We start from the raw sequence: 16,977 nt of genomic DNA, 5'->3' as shown, positions 1-16,977 counted from the left end.
ATATATGGGTCTTGTTTTTGTATCCATTCAGTGAGCCTGTGTCTTTTGGTTGGAGCATTTAATCCATTCCCGTTTAAGGTAATTATCGATATGTATGTTCCTGTTACCATTTTCTTAATTGTTTTGGGTTTGTTTTTGTAGGTCCTTTTCTTCTCTTGTGTTTCCCACTTAGAGAAGTTCCTTTAGCATTTGTTGTAGAGCTGTTTTGGTGGTGCTGAATTCTCTTAGCTTTTTGCCTGTCTGTAAAGCTTTTGATTTCTCCATCGAATCTGAATGAGATCCTTGTCCTCACGGTGAGACACAGCCACCCTCCGCTTCTGCAGTAGACCCTCCAACACTAGCAGGTAGGTCTGGTTCAGTCTCCTATGGGGTCACTGCTCCTTCGCCTGGGTCCAGATGTGCACATCACTTTATGTGTTCCCTCCAAGAGTGGAGTTTCTGTTTCCCCCTGTCCTGTTGAAGTCCTGCAATCAAATCCTGCTAGCTTTCAAAGTCTGATTATCTAAGAATTCCTCCTCCCATTGCCAGACCCCCAGGTTGGGAAGCCTGACGTGGGGCTCAGAACCTTCACTCCAGTGGTGGACTTCTGTTGTATAAGTGTTCTCCAGTTTGTGAGTCACCCACCCAGCAGTTATGGGATTTGATTTTATTGTGATTGTGCCCCTCCTACCATCTCATTTTGGCTTCTCCTTTGTCTTTGGATGTGGGTATCTTTTTTGGTGAGTTCCAGTGTCCTCCTGTCGATGATTGTTCAGTAGTTAGTTGTGATTCCAGTGCTCTTGCAAGAGGGAGTGAGAGCATGTCCTTCTACTCCACCATCTTGAACCAATCCCCCATAACTCTCATTCTTGATGCTTCTAACTTCTCATACAGAGTGCCTAAAACAGAAACTTCAGTTAGTGATGAACAGGATTTAAATCTTGGGTTGATTACAGTAATACTATCACATGAATGATAGTCATGATGACATTAGGAGATCAATTTGATTGGGACATATAAGGGAGATAATATGTTTGTATATTAAAACAATACTGTCATGGAAATTGCTAAGAAATTTTTTCTTTTTAGTTACTTTTAAGATAGTTCATATGACCAGTGCATATGAACACATGACTAGTGAAGTAGTTGAATTATATCACTACAAAAATTTGATTCTTTTGGAACTGAATATATTTGGCAGAGGATGGGGCTAGGGTAGGAGATGTTTATACTAAGGAATATTTCTAAATTTTAAAATTGTATTTAACTCTAGTTATGAATAATTTAACTATCAACTTTATTTTTTTTAATTTGTTAATAGGATGAAGATAGGGAACATACTTGTTCTGATTTTTATCATAATGATATATGGGTTCTTCATATTTCAAAACAGCAAGCATGTATTTTTATATGTTGATAAACAGTAACACTCTAATGTTATCCAGTTAAGGTCTATCTGCCCTGTTAACAAAATGTGCTATAGAACTTAAAGAAAGACATAGCTTCATAAATTTCCCATTTTTTCTCAAAATGATAATGGGTAGATTCCAATCTAAAGAGAATGTAGTGGGAAGTGAATGCTCCAAAGTCAGAGAATAGTGAGAAAGTAAAATAACAATCTGTGTATGAGATGTGGTTGGTTAGTTTTAATTTGCTTATTTTTATGAATGAGGGCCATTTATAATGTGTAAGGGTCATTTTAATATTTCTTTTTCTGTCACTTTTCTGTTAAGGTCTTCTTTTCTTTTTTCTTTTTGAGTGGCAGAATTTTTTCTTCTTGATTTCTAGAAGCTTCTTATACATTAAGGAGGTTAGCCCTTTATCTGCGATTTGAGTACCAGATTTTTTTTCCCTAGTTTGTAATTTGTGTTTCAACTTTGCTTATGTTATTGTTATTAGTTTTTGCCTTGTAGTAGTTTTTGATTTTTAATTAGTTACATTTATGGCTTCTAGATTTTGAGTCACAGTTAGAAAGGCCTTCCCATTCCAAGGTAAGAAAAGAATTCACCTATATTTTCTTAGAGTACATTTGTGTGTGTTCACAGTATATATTTAAATATTTGACCCATTTGGAATTTATCCTAGTATACAATATGAGATATAGATTTAAATTAATTTTTTCCAGATGTTATCCATTTATTAAAATGTCTATTTTATACCAGTGGTTTGAGATGCCCCTAATTTGGGTCTATTTCTGGACTTTTTATTCAATTCCATTAGTCTCTCTATTCCTATGGCTTATCCAAAAGTATTTCATTATTGAGGTTCTGTAGTATTTTTTAATACATAGGAAGCTATTCTTCCTTTTCAAAAGAGTTTTTCTGTGATTCTTGCTTGTTTATTTTTCCATATGAACTTTAGAATCAGCTTGTCCTATTCCAGAAAATAGTATTTTCATTGACATTGCAATAAATTTAAAAATTAAAATTTAGGGAGAATTGACATACATTGACTTTTCCTATTTAACAACGTGGTCTATCTTTTCATTGTTCCGAGTCTACTTTGGGTCCTGTAGGGGTGTTTTAAAGGTTTTCTCATATAAGTTTTTCATATTTATATTGTTATTCGTATTGTTAAATTTATTCCTAGGCACTTTATATTTTTTGCTGCAGTTGTAAGTGGAAGCTTTTCTTTCTTTTATTTTGTAAGGGGGTATTGTGTGTGTGTGTGTGTATACAAATATATATGTGTATTTATATATGTATATATACACACATGTACACAGTTATATGTATACATATATATCTATATATATCAGATTTCCACAAATTAATTTTATATCCTGCTCCCATACTTAATTTTCTATTGTTTATATATTTTTCAGTTGATTTTCTTGGGTTTTCCAAGTATGTAATCATAATCTACAAATATTAACAACTTTATAATCTTTTTTTCCCAATGGTTATTGTCTTTACTTTTTCTCTTTCACTAGTACCCTTGACTGATACTTCCAGTACCACTGTATTAGCAGTGGGAGAGTGGCCATCCCCCTCGTCTTCCTCTTTTTTTGTTTTTCTTCCTCTTGATCTGAGCAGGAATCCTCCAGTGTTTCCCCGTTAACCTTGAAACTGGCTTTGAATCTTAGAATTAATTTCTAGTCAGACATTACTACTTTACTGTATTGGGAAAACTGAAAATTTGGTCCAACAGTAAGGTCTATAAATGTCCAACAGTAAGAGATTGGTTAAATACATTATGGTGCACCCATTGAATGGAATAGTCTGAGCAATTACACAATAATATGTACTGTTTTAATTCATTTTGTTATTTAAAAAATCCTAAAGTATATGCAAGTATGCATGGAAAAGTATCTGGAAGGATATTCAACAAACTGATCTAAAAGTTATAAACATATACGTAAACTAGTAATTGTTAACATCTATTTAATTTGTAAAAAATTTTTTTAATTTATGAAAATATTTTGGCACAATTAAAAAAATAAGTTAGAAATTTAAGAAAAATTATGTTCTTCCCCTTCCTCTGTTTTGGGTCCCTTTCTGTTACTTAATTTATTTATTTATTTATTTATTTTTTGCGGTACGCAGGCCTCTCACCGTTGTGGCCTCTCCCGTTGCGGAGCACAGGCTCCGGACGCACAGGCTCAGCGGCCACGGCTCAGAGGCCCAGCCGCTCCGCGGCATGTGGGATCTTCCTGGACCGGGGCACGAATCCGTGTCCCCTGCATGGGCAGGCGGACTCTCAACCACTGCACCACCAAGGAAGCCCTGTTACTTAATTTTTTTAAATCACTTATTCTTTGCAGACTAGCACTAAAATGATAGTGTACAAAGGGGTTTACAAGATATAAGCCACAAGAAAGAAGAGGACTGGAGAAAAGTACACAGCAGATGGGAGATCTCAGTAAATTTTGGAAGCCAGAAGTTGGATGGAGTAGAGATGCAGTTATACCTCGGTATCTTTGGAGGATTGGTTCCAGGACCTCCTTTGGATATCACAATCCATGGATATTCAAGTTCCTTACATAAAATGGTGAAGTACAGTCTGCCCTCCTTATGACCGGGTTCCACATCCACAGGAATGGAAGGCCGACTGTAATTGACTTGGCAAATTGGGAGAGGGGCTAACCTAAGTGCTTGAAGGAGACAGCATTTGGAGGTGCACTGTATGGTGGAAGGCAGGTTGAGGAATAAACCTGAAGAAGGGGGATTGACCAAAGTTGTTTACAAAGCTCTTGGACCACTGGTTCTCCTCCCCACCTCATACAGCCAGCCTGCACTCAGGCACTCCACCCTGACTGTACCACTACCAACACAATCTTTCTGTGAAGTATGAAATTTCTTTTCTGGAGAAAGGAGTTTATTTTTTGATGGAAAGTTCCCATAACAAAAGAGCTAATCAGAGAATGGGAAAGAAAAATATGTCTGAAATAGAAACTTTAGAAGGTTGGAAGATAAAGTTAAGTAATTCTCCTGGTCCAGAATTTCTCAGCCTTGGCGTGACTGACATTTGGGGCTGGAAATTCTTTGTCGTGGGAGGCTGTCCTGTGCATTGTTACACGCTTAGCAGCCTCCCTGGCCTTTACTCACTAGATGCCAGTGCATGCCCCTTTTTCCTGTGGTGACCACCAAAAATATCACTAGACATTGCCAAATGGCTGGGGTGGGGAGAATCAACTCTCCCTCCCCGCCATTTTTTTTTATTATTATTTATTTATTGGCTGCGTTGGGTCTTTGCTGCTGCGGGCAGGCTTTCTCTAGTTTCAGTGAGTGGGGGCTACTCTTCGTTGCCGTGCGCGGGCTTCTCATTGTGGTGGCTTCTCTTGCTGTGGAGCACAGGCTCTAGGCACACAGGCTTCAGTAGTTGTGGCATGCGGGCTCTAGAGCACAGACTCAGTAGTTGCGGTGCACGGGCTTAGTTGCTCTGCAGCATGTAGGATCTTCCTGGACCAGGGCTCGAACCCGTGTCCCCTGCATTGGCAGGCGGATTCTTAACCACTGCACCACCAGGGAAGTTCCCCTCCCCCCCCAATTTAGAATCTCTGTCTTAGACAGTAGAAAAGAAAGATGCAGAGATGATCAATCAGATAAAAGGACAATAAATCTAGAGAATAATATTGAAGTCCCAACATCCTAGTAACAAGAGCTCACAAAGAGAGAACAAGAAAATGGGAGGGAGGAAATTAGCAAAGAAATAATAAAAGAAAATAATTGCAGATAAGATCAAAAGAACCCCTGAGTATCCAGCACAATCAATGAAAAAAGAACCATTCTAAGGTACATCACTGTGAACTTTTAGACTACTAGAGATAATGGGACGATTCTAGAAGGAAAAATAGGTCAGATACAGAGGAATGGGAACTAGAAAGGTATTAGACATTGCAGTGGCAACACTGAAAGTAAAAGACATGGAACAATGCTTTTAAAATGCTAAGGGAAAATGATCTTCAGTTTATCCAAATTATCAATCAAGGATGAGAATAGAATAAAGACATTTTCAGACAGTCAAGCCCTCTAAAAATTTATCTTCTATACACCCCTTCTGAGTAAGCTGCTGGGGTCTGTGCTTTAGCAAAGTAAAAGAATAAATGAAAAATCACGTGTTTGGGCATTAGAAGATATTATTTTTTTAATAAATTTATTTATTTTATTATTTATTTATTTATTTATTTAGGCTGTGTTGGGTCTTTTGTTGCTGTGCACGGGGCTTCCCTAGTTGCGGTGAGCAGGGGCTACTCTTCGTTGCAGTGCACGGGCTTCTCATTGCGATGGCTTCCCTTGTTGCGGAGCACAGGCTCCAGGCACATGGGCTTCAGTAGCTGTGGCACACAGGCTCTAGAGCACAGGCTCAGCAGTTGTGGTGCACGGGCTTAGCTGCTCCGCAGCACGTGGGATCTTCCCAGACCAGGGCTTGAACCCTTGTCCCCTGCATTGGCAGGCGGACTCCCAACCACTGCGCCACCAGGGAAGCCCTAGAAGATATTATTGATGGGCATTTGATAGTTACATTGAAGCATCTGGATAAATTCAGGTTAGGTACATTTTTTTAAAAGTGAAAAAATAAAGCAATTTTTAACTCCAGAAAGAACAGGAGATTTTCAAGAAAAGCGTTATTATGGTAACTTACTTGATTCGGCAACACCCTATATTTGTATTGTCAAGATGGTACAACCCTAACTGCTGACTTGAACGAGAGTTGGGATGTGGCTATGTCAGAAGGAAGGGTGAGGGCAAAGTGGGTGGTGGTGTGTATAAAAGAGCTAAATACTCAAATACCATGACAAGAAGTCAATAAGTAATGTCTAAACCTGAAAATCAAGAAACATTGGTATAAGTTTATCATTTAGGAAATGAAGAACACCTAGCAGCGTTGTGGGGAACTGGGGTGAAGCTAGGTGGGGGAGAAGTTGGTCAGGGGACTGATGGGACTCCTGGATATTTTTTGTTAAAAGCCTTTAAGAACCACTTGAATTTTCACTTAACTGTATTACTTTCATTAAAAATAAAAATACAGACAAAAGTAAGACATATATATTATGGGAAGAAAATAAGAGAACCAGGGATCGAACCAGTGTCCCCTGCATTGGCACGTGGATTCCTAACCACCTTGCCACCAGGGAAGCCCCTGGAAGAGGTAGTCTTGATGCAGATTCCTGAGATAACGTGTGTAATCTGTACTTGCAGGGCTGATCCCACTGATGTGCACCTACAACCATCCTGTCCGTGGATAGTTCTGAAATACCTGTGTGAGTGCATAGACAGGTATGGGGCAAACCAAAGTTGTCAAGGACTATGCACACTGTGAAGCGACTGTGATGGGACAGGTTGTTGTCAAAGGGTATTGGTACCCTGGTATGTTCTGAGAATCTTGGGGAGAAAAAGGGGAACATGCACTTGGGCGCCTGCAAGATCTTCCTCACTGCTTGACTACAGGGCAGTTTTCTGTCACTGTAGGTTGGAATAGGTTTTGTCTTTTCTAAGTCAGTCTGAAGTCCATTTGCCAAGACACTTCAGAGATGTGTGTGAATTATTATCCCCATTATAGAGATGAAGAAATTGAACCTCAGTGAGGTTCTTTCTAAAAAAAGTATTTGTGATTTTTTTTTTTTGCAAATTATAACAACCTAAATATATTTCTTCATTATTTTGTTTTATTCAGAACAATTCTATCTTTTTGATCCAGGACACCCGGAAGTTTTTGAGGCCGTATTTAACAGGTCAGAAGAGCTACTATTTAACGGCAAACTTTATGCACTGGGCAACTTGACATTCTCAGCCAGCACCCAAAAATTTCCAAATCCTACTTCCCCACCCTGACAGCAGAGGGGCTTCGCGTGTAGGTGGTGTTTTTCAGGGATTCCGGAGGAGGCTACTCCAAAAGAACTTGCCTCTTCCACACACGCCCCCTACCCAGTTTGGAACGCATCTGCAGCCCCAAACCAAAAACTGCGAGGGACTTTGGCTAAGAGAGACGTAGCAGGAAAAATCAGCAATTGCCCTTTCACCTCCTTTCTGATAATCAAACCATGCGCTTCATTAACCAGAATTTGGGCATCTAAGGAAAAATGTAAATTCATAATCTGAAAAGAATTTTGGTTACGTGGCTAGCCCAGGTACTGACCGCTGCGGAAGCGGACTCAGACCATTGTCCCACTTGCTAGTCTTGTTACTTGCTTTGGAAAGCCGAGGAACCTTACGCTCTGTCCCTGGCGAGGTGTGCTCTTCCAGGATCCCACCGCAGCCCGCCTCGGGTGTTCCCGGTTTTGAGCCCTTTCCGGGACCCAAGTTCCAGCACCCGAAGGTCTGCCCTACTGCCGGCCTCGGGGCCCCGGGCCCCGCCCACTTTGGCCTGGGGTCGGAGCCTCCTGGAGCCGGAGCGGGAGCCTGAGCCCGAGCGCCGCGGCCCCTTTAAGGAGCCGCTCTGCGGTAACCCGAGCCCGCAGTCCAGGCGGGCGCGGCGGCCGCGGCGGTAGCAGTATCCTCCGCGGCTGTTCCTCCCTACGGCTCGGAGCCCGCGGCTCCCCTGGCTCCCCTGGCTCCCCTGGCTCCCAAAGAGCATCTCGCGGGGCGGCTCTGGCCGGCGCCAGCCCTCGGGCCGGGCCGGATGACCAGGCGACTGTAACCACTCGCCGCCCTCTCCCGGCCCGGCGCACCACTGCCCGCGCGCGAGTCGCCCCGGGACCCGGCACAGGTGACGCCGTTTGGAGAGGGCTCGGGAGGAGGGCGGGCTCGCTTTGCCCCGTGGCTCTCCTGCGCCGCCGAGCGCAGCCCGCTGGCAGGGGCGCCGCGGCTTCCCGCCCCCGGCCTAGCGCGGCCGAGGGCTCCGACGCCTGGAGGCTGGGTGGGCGTCCCCGGCGCGGGAGGCGGCCCGGGGCTCCGCGGAGGGCTCCAGCAGGTGTGTGCTGCCGGCTCAGCATCCTCCTAGCCCGGCGGGCTCCGGCGCAGCTCTGGGCGCAGATGGTGTCCCCGAGGCCCGCGGCCCCAGCGCTGCCCAGACGCCCAGCGTTCCACTCGCGTTTCCCAGGCTGTGTGATTCGGGCTGATGGGGCTGCCTGGGGGTGCCTCCCGGGTCTCAGCTCAAAGGGATGGGTGCTTTGGGCATCCAGAGAAAGCTTTCTTGTTAGAGGCCGGTACAGGATCAGGTGCATCAAGTGGGTAAGTCTCCCCCTCTTACACCTCCCCACTACTAAATAAAACAAGAAGCTTTTATTTACGCTTGCAGTTCTCAAGTGGGTCCCATTTTTAGCTACCGAGTGCTGAAGAGTCTAGTGGGAGAGGGACTGGGCGCAGAGTCAGAGGGAGAAATTGGTTTCTGCTTCCATCTCTACCACTGTATACCCGAGCAAGTTTATTGAACTAAGTACCTGGGTTTACCCAGCCATGAAATGGGATCCATAATGCTAGCATTTTCCTGTCGCCCTCCGTGAAAGCGCTTTGAGTTGTCTAAGTTCATTAAAGGTTCACTGTTGCTGGCCAGTATTTTCTTAGTTGTACACATCTGAGTGTGAATGTGGTGCACATTTTTATATGAAATTATAAAATTATTCTTAAAGAGTGATCTTTGATAATGTTTAAATGAATCTGATTCCAATTTGGGGACAAGTTGGAAGAGTCTGTGTGGATGTTAGGAGTTGATGTGTCGTAGGAAAAAAACCTGTCACTTTAGTAAACTCTTTAGCCATTCATAAACGGAGCTGAGAAAAATGGATCTTAGATTGTGTATTTTAAGTGAGATACTGCTATGTGAGCACAGGGTATAGTTTGGAATGCAGTTTCATCTTTGTGTAGCCAGTTAAGGTAATACGGTAGAATTAATGCCAGTCCCCTTTTAAGTGTGCTATATGTGAAGTAGAGAATTTTTCCCTTGTTTATCTTGTCCTTAAATTGTATGGGTGAAACTAAGTTAGAAAAGTGGACTCCTGCAACACTAGAAAATTTGAAAGATTGGCTTGAGGAACCATGGATTTTAGTTTATTTGCCATCCTCCTTCCTCTGCCATTAGGTGATCCTGAGGATAATATATTTTCAGGATGCCTTTTTTTCCCTACCCCTGCAGCTCCCTTTTGTCACATTACCTCCCTCCAGAGTTTGAATCCTTACTGTGTGATCTTGCGTGAGTTTTACCTATCTAGGGTGGATGCCTCACACCCAGCTGCTCAGTCAGTCATGCTTTTTTACACTATTAGCTTTCTGTTCCTGTTCCTTTCACTCTAATCCTTCTTTATCTTGTTGGAAAGAAGAATGGCTCTTTGCGACTCAAGCTGTATACTTCGAGGTGCCTAGGAATGGCAGTGGTCAAGGGGCTGAAACTTTATAGTAAATTCCAAAGAAGGAAGCCTTCTACATAGACCCTAGGGTATGGATGCAAGAGTTGGCCTACCTTTTCCTTCATTTTTCTGAAATCTCCATCGGAGAGAGATTCATTTGATTAGCAAGGTAAAGAGAGGCCTCTGGAGCAGGGAGCCATCAGAAATTTAACTCAGTGCTAGATTGGTTAAGAACTTTCCCAGCTAGGAGTGGGGAAGGAGGAAGAAGCGACTTGGGTGGGGCTGGAGGGCCTGTCCTCCCAATAACCAGGTGACCAGAGAGGTGCTAAAGGAGCCCTGGATTCCTGACTGGGAAATGGGGAAAGGGCCGGGTCGCAGAGAGGGAGTGGTGGGGCTGTGAGGAGAATTCTAGAATGTGCCCTAGATGTGACTTGCCCTTTTTCCCTTTCCCTTTGAGAGTGTTTCTCGCCCTTCAGAGCCTAGCACAGCTGTCCTGCAGTTCTCAGACCTGTTCACTCTCTCCCTTGGTGCTCTAACCGATGCCCCACGTTTATGTTCCTCCCTCAAAGCTGGCCTTCCGTGTAAGAGAGGAAACTGAGCAGTTTGCTTCATAAGAGACCTTCAGACCTCATTGTCTCCCCACTCCCTTCTTGTCGAACTAATGTCCCACATCCTGCAGATTAAGGACTCATTTAGCTTTGTTATCTCTTGGAAGATTAAAAAGTGGGATACTCAGTTTGACTGAGAAAAGTAAACTGAACGGTCTACAGGAAGATACAGAAAACGAGTTTTTCTGTAGAGGAAGATAATGCATGAATTGTCTGGGTGAGAATTGTGGGCGATTGGACGCGGGAGGGCAGGACTGGGGGTGGAGCTGTGCTGGACAGCTTTCGCCCTTGTCCTTGAGAGAGGAAAGGATGCCCCCATGCTCCTACAATCACCTCGTTGTGCCTTCTCTCCTTCCATTTGCCTTGTGAGAGGAAGAAGAGAGAGCAACATGGCGGTGGAGTAGCCATCTGTTCTCAAGGATGGCAGACAGGCTTTAGGGATGAGCTCCTTTCCCCTGGCGTTGGTATCAGGCACTGGATGTATTACATCAGGGAACGCATTACATCAGGAAAGTGAAGTTAATTTTGTAAGAAAATCTAAGGTGTTTCAAGAGTGACTTTGGTGATGTTTTTTCTTGTTGGAGATGAAAGGTAGCAAAGAAATGGAGTCTTGCTGCTCTGGGTTTGTTATTCATAGTGAGACAGTTGGAGGTGCTGTGAGCAGATCCTGAAAAGAGGGCTAAGGATAGCAAAGGTGTGTGTGTGTGTGTGTGTGTGTGTGTGTGTGTGTGTGTGTGTGTGTGTGAGAGAGAGAGATAGCAAAGGGGTGTGTGTGTGTGTGTGTGTGTGTGTGTGTGTGTGTGTGTGTGTTTGCTCAGAACATTGGTCTGTTCAAGGAGAGGGCAGTCCTGTGGCTACATGAGAAGGGGCTTGTGAGTCACTCTAAAAGGCCAAGGTTTGTGCAAACAGCCGATGAAGAAGACAGCTGGCAGTCTGTTCAGAGCTTGAGCCGGCACGGGGAAAGGAGTCTCTGAGCAGCAGGCCCAGTAGCAAGGGGGAGGTCTGACTAGATGGAGAAAGACTTGTTTCAGGCATTTCTGGATGACAGCACAGTACAATTTTCACATTGACTCAGGGCACAAGTAAGTGTATGTGTATCTGAAACAGGTTTCATGAAACAATATGTACCCTTACTGTGCATTGTTTCTATTTTCATTTCTATTTCTACTCTATTTCTGTTTCTGTTCTGTGTTCTGAGAAACTCATCAACTATTAATGGGTCACAGTCCACTCTTTGGAAACCATTTGTCTGCTGGATGGTAAAACAGGTTGCAGTGGAGCCGCCTGGGTCTTGGGGTTGGAGACGCTGGAGGAAGTGGGGGGCACTTAGAGTGGTTGGGAGATCCCTGGACCCCTGTCGGTGGGGCCAGGGGGAAGTGTGGGAGCTCATCTGGTGTCTGGAGGGTGAAGGACTCACGTTAGTGAAAGGCAGCTGGATGGGCAGGTGCAAAAATAGAACTTCCTACCAGTTCTGTCCACTTCAAAGCAAAACAGTTGGTTTTGAGGGAAAAGGAGGCGTGGAAGGAGTAAGCTTGGATTTGAAAGTAGTATCTTTAGAGCAGTAGATTTTTCTCTGTAGGTTAAATAAGAAGACAAATGGATCCAGAACTAATTGGCTGGTAGATTTAGGCCACTTTGATCAGCTGGGTAGGGAGCAAAGGGCGTCACAGTGCAGAGTGGGTGGGTAGGCAGCACGCGTCTCCCCTTCCAGCTTTGAGAAGTTCTTGCAGAAGAAGCGGATGGATGTGTTGTTTCAAAACCCCATTTGCTGATCAAACTCCTTAGGAAGTTGGCTGCTTGCCTCACAGTGAATTGGAAAAGTATTCTCATTACATTTTATAAAAGGGTTTATCAAGACTTCTTTAGACATCTATTTCAAGATCTACAGTCAAACTGGAATCATCATTCATAGTCTTTGGGATTGCCAAAAAAGCTTCTTGGAGAAATAGGTGAGACAGCATCCAGCATCCTTGAGCTAATTCCACTAGCTGTGCCCTGGATGCTTATCAAGGTCAGAGTCTATCTGTAGGCCTTTGATTTCCTTTTTATAATAATTAACATCTGACTCCAATACCTAACACCCTCACCAGTGGACAAATAAAACAAAGCCGGGAGGAAAACGTACACAGGTATCAGAGATCACCCGGGTTGCTTGGTTACTGCTTGCTTTTATCATCCACATTCTGACCTAGTTGGATCCTTCCTTTGACCCATCCCTGCCTTGTCTGATTTTCTTAGTTGATATATTTCCAGTGTCTGACTTCGCTGCTCCTCCGCTGTCTGCTGTCTATCTGATGCTTTCAATCCTGGTTTCTCTGACATCATCTCTGAGCTCCAGACGTATAGTCTCCACCTGACTGTTCCCATGGAGCCCAGGCTTGGAGCCCACGTTGGATCCCGGCCTGGGCTGTGTTGGTGTGCACTGTGACATGGCCGCTTTAGAAATAACTGATACATTGGTAGATTTATTTATACATCGGTTTTGATTTAACTTTAAAATTTTGGGGACATGGAGAAACTATCTTGGTCAAGTTAATTTAATTAGCTTTCTTCAAATAGGCTTTAAAAAAACCTTTAAAAAGTACATTTTGAAGGCACAGAAAACTTCTCTTTGTTTGGCACGTGTTTATTTAGTGGAAGAGGAGGAAGGAGGAATTTTCATTTGATAAAAAAATTTAGAACAAATGAAAAACCGCCCTTTACAAAGTGTTTCATTTTAGGGATATAATTCCCCAAACTAGTCTTTCTCAATTAACATGTTTTGCTCTAATATATGTAAAAATACTGAGCCAATTATGAATTTAAATGCTTTATAATTTGTTATATGCTGTTTTAAGGGCTTATAAATTCTATAGCTATGTTCCGACGGAGAAAGATTCTTTGCCTTTTCATATTTTAACAACGTGTATGAGTGTTACTGAACACATCAATTTCTTACATGCTTTGTGCAGAAATCCAGGACAAGATAAAGTCGATAGGGAGGAAGGCCAAGTTGCGGGAAGGGGAGGCCTGGCTGCTTGGAGCAAAGGCAGCATGTTTGGAGTATCCCAGTTGAGTCTCTCGGAACAAACCCTTAAGACATTAGGCATTTTGAGGATTTGAGAATGCATTATAGCCTCAAGTCTCTAAATGTTTCCTTCAGTGTTTTTTATTTTTAAATTACAAAAGTGACACTTGCATATTATAAGAAACATTACAGACAGTCAGTGTTCAAGAGAATGAAAGTTCACTTCTTCCCCTTCCCCCAGCTCCCACCTCTCGTGGCTTCACCCCCAATCTCAACCAGTTAGCAGTTTGGGGGGTATAGCTCTTCAGACCTTCTTTCTGTACAAATGCCAGAGCGTGCCAAGCTATGTATTTATGACAAATTTATCGTTTCGCAGCCTACTTTTTTCCTACGTGGTAGTATGTGATGGACATTTCTTCTGTATCCTCTTGTTCATTTCAGTGTCTGTGTAACTTGGGATAGTGTGCCTGTACCAATATATTTAAGCATTTCCCTAGCACTGCACCTTAAGGTTGCTTCTGATAACTAATGCTATAGTTAATACTCTTGTACGTGCATCCTTTCACACTCATGTGAACTTGTTTTGAGGATAAAAGATAAAATCATTAGTATACTGTGTATTTCATAGTTCAGGTAACATAGTGCTATCAAAAAGTACATATTCTGCCATTTAATTCCCCCCAATATTTTTTTAGCAGTAAAAGCACAGCACAGGACACTGTAGGGATTTTAAAGTGGGGCAGTGCACAGCCCTTGCTTACCAGAGCTCTCTCTCTAGAGTAGGGAGATTAGGCATACACACTGACTATAATATCTTTACTTTTATTTATACCCCACCTTGTTCCAAAAAAGATTAGGGAAGGCTTGCAAAGATGCATACATATGACAAGATAAAATAAACTCAGGATGAAAAAGAAAAATAAGTCAAAGGAAAATACGATGGAGGTATGAGGGCGAGTGTACTTTGAAGTACTGTTCTCTTCTTCCTGGAAGTTCTGGCTGTCAGCTTCCCAGCAGCCAAGGAAAAGAGGCAAACAATCCAGAACAAGCTTCAAGGTGTCCAGAAGAGAAACCACATTGGAGAAGCCCATCTAGTCCTGATTCTAGGGTGTGAAACAAATGTCTCCTTTGGATTTGCATCCAGAAAATGCTGCCTTTGCAGTGGTCGGCCTTCTCAACCACATTCCTGGTAGTGTAGTACAGTCAAACCTAGTGACCTTGCTTTATGATGCATTTCATATCATGTTCCTCAGTTCTGGCCAGGGGTGTCATGCCTTGGCACTGAGCAGTGAAGGGTCATTAGGATGAGGTGTAAGTTCATGGGTTTAATCCAGAAATAGCTTTAAGAGGATGCATGACCAATGAAAACAGCAATCTGATATTGTTCCTGGATAATTTTTTTCTACAAGATAGTAGAGAATATATAATTTTAGTGGAATTTCTGTGAGTAGAACCCATTTGCCCAAGAATACTAGGCTTGCAACTTAAAAAGCAAGAAGTGAAGTTGTTTTTGATGGCATTAGTGTATTCGAACCATAGCAAAGATTGAACAAAAGGTTTTCCTTTGGGCTTCCCTGGTGGCGCAGTGGTTGAGAGTCCGCCTGCCATTGCAGGGGACACGGGTTCGTGCCCCGGTCCGGGAAGATCCCACATGCTGCAGAGCGGCTGGGCCCGTGAGCCATGGCCGCTGAGCCTGAGCGTCCAGAGCCTGTGCTCCGCAACGGGAGAGGCCACAACAGTGAGAGGCCCGCGTACCGCAAAAAAAAAAAAAAAAAAAAAAGGTTTTCCTTTAAAATAAAAAAGAGCAAAACTCTGCACTTGATCCATGTAGGAAGGATGGTAATCTTCACATTGGTCAGCTCCACAAGTTAGAAAGGTCAGAGCCATCATTCCAAGAAGCCTTGAGGGCATCACCAGGCTTAAAATTGTTAATAGGTTATAGAATGAGTAGTTCTGGGATTAGGGGGTCTACGAGCTGGGGCCTCCTGAGCCACCTGGATCTGAGCTTCTGTAACCCCATTCACTTAAGTCTGGCCTCAGGAACATTGCCCCAGAACGTTCTTTATTACCAAGTCTATGGGCCAAGCTTAGGTATTTGACAGGACTTAAGCCTGTATTTAAACATGACGTTTGTAATAAATGTTAAACTTGAGGTCACCTGAAGCCACATCAGATGTGTTTTGTGCATCATCACCTCTCTGGCCTGTGAAATGGTTCAAAGAAACACGTCACTGCATTTAGATTTTTTGGCTACCTGATAGTGTCAAACCAGATACAGAGTCAGATAAGTACCATGTTTATTGGAAAATAGTGCAGTTGGAATCAGTGTGAGGCAACAGCAGTCTTATGGGAGGAGGTCAGAAGAGAAACCACTCTCAAAGTACCCTGGGTAGGGTTTTAAGTTGCTCTTAGGTAACAGGATAAAAGTCCACTTAGACAATTTAGTAACTCCTTGGCTGTCTTCTCATTTAAGCCACCAGATTTCCCATTTGGATCATAGGTGTAGACAAGCTTCAGGGCCCCTAGGCCAAAGGTTAATAGGAGGCGGAAATGATCATATTGCTTAAGATACAGAATAGCCTATCCCTGTGTGACTTGGTGCCATTGGTGAGTCAGGTGTAACGTTTCCCCGTTAGGATATGTGTTAGGAACGGGTGGTAATAATAAACGATATCCTTTATGGAGTGGTGTTTGGATCTATTGCCGAACGACAAACCACCCCAGCAACCTAGTGGCTTAAGACAATTTCTCATGATTCTGTGGGTGGCTGGGCAGTTACTCTGCTGGTGATAGGCTCACTCGCTCATGTGTCTGCATTCAGCTGGGGGGTCAGCGGGGCTGGAAGGTCCAGGATGGCTTGCCACCATGGCTGGCAGTTGGTATTGAGTGTTGCCTGTCAGCTGGGCAGCTTCAGTTCTCCATGCGGCCTCTCATCCTACAGTAGGCTAGACAGCCTTCTTTACACGGCAGTTTCAGGGCAATGCTCTAAGAGTGTGAAAGGCAGATGCTGCAAGGTCTTTTGCTGTGGATGGTAAGATGGCAGTGTCACATTGCAAAGGAATGTACGGTCATTAAATGATCTACCACAAGTGGCTGGATGTGCCAGGCACTGTGCTAGGTGTATTTAACTTGTCTCATTTAAGCCACATAACCGTCTTGCCCCATTGGCGTTCTTATCTCCATTTTGTAGAACTTGCAGGTCAAGAGGTCATATTCCTCTTGAGCGAAAGACCACTTGATGAATACTGGGACTAGGACTGGATTCTAGCTTGCTCTCTCTAGCCAAATGGAATTTGGCTTAAGAACTCAGCAGGTGGGAGAAATTTGCTCAGTTGTTCATCAGCCCCTCTAACCCATTTAATGCCGTCTCCTGTTTCCTATGGGGAGCAAGCAAAAGAGAGAAATAGGGGGCAGGCGGGCAGAGCCCTGCCTCAGTCACTTCCTTGCAACCTGAGGACTTCCTCAGGGGTAATCAGATCGACAATTTGGAGGTGAGAAGACCTCCCTGTCTCCTTAGGTCCCGACTTCCTAGGTTGCTTGGCAGGTGTCCCAGTGATTCCTTAAAAAAAAAAAAAAAAAAAAAAGAACAAAACATAGTTGCCCTATTATAAATTGTGTTATTTTAAGTTTATAATAGAAAAAAAACATAGTTGCAAAAA

The 16,977-nt window shown here is 43.4% G+C and overlaps 1 protein-coding gene across 4 annotated transcripts in view; it reads left to right on the top strand.

The window, feature by feature from the left end:
• Positions 1-16,977, top strand: part of TLCD4 (TLC domain containing 4) — a 105,134-nt gene that overhangs the window by 33,618 nt on the left and 54,539 nt on the right. The window contains exon 1 of one of the 4 annotated variants that reach the window (XM_030868737.2): positions 6,633-6,698. The exons of 1 other annotated variant lie outside the window; for it this stretch is intronic. The gene's annotated coding sequence lies outside the window, so the exon portion shown is untranslated. Of the gene's footprint in view, positions 1-6,632; positions 6,699-7,854; positions 8,128-8,409; positions 8,592-16,977 lie in introns of those variants that run through there. 2 more of the 4 variants (XM_060302529.1, XM_060302532.1) reach the window with 2 other exon arrangements.

Source organism: Globicephala melas, chromosome 1, assembly GCF_963455315.2.
Source record: "Globicephala melas chromosome 1, mGloMel1.2, whole genome shotgun sequence".
Taxonomy (NCBI): Eukaryota; Metazoa; Chordata; class Mammalia; order Artiodactyla; family Delphinidae; genus Globicephala; species Globicephala melas.
This window is presented reverse-complemented; position numbering and strand designations above follow the sequence as displayed.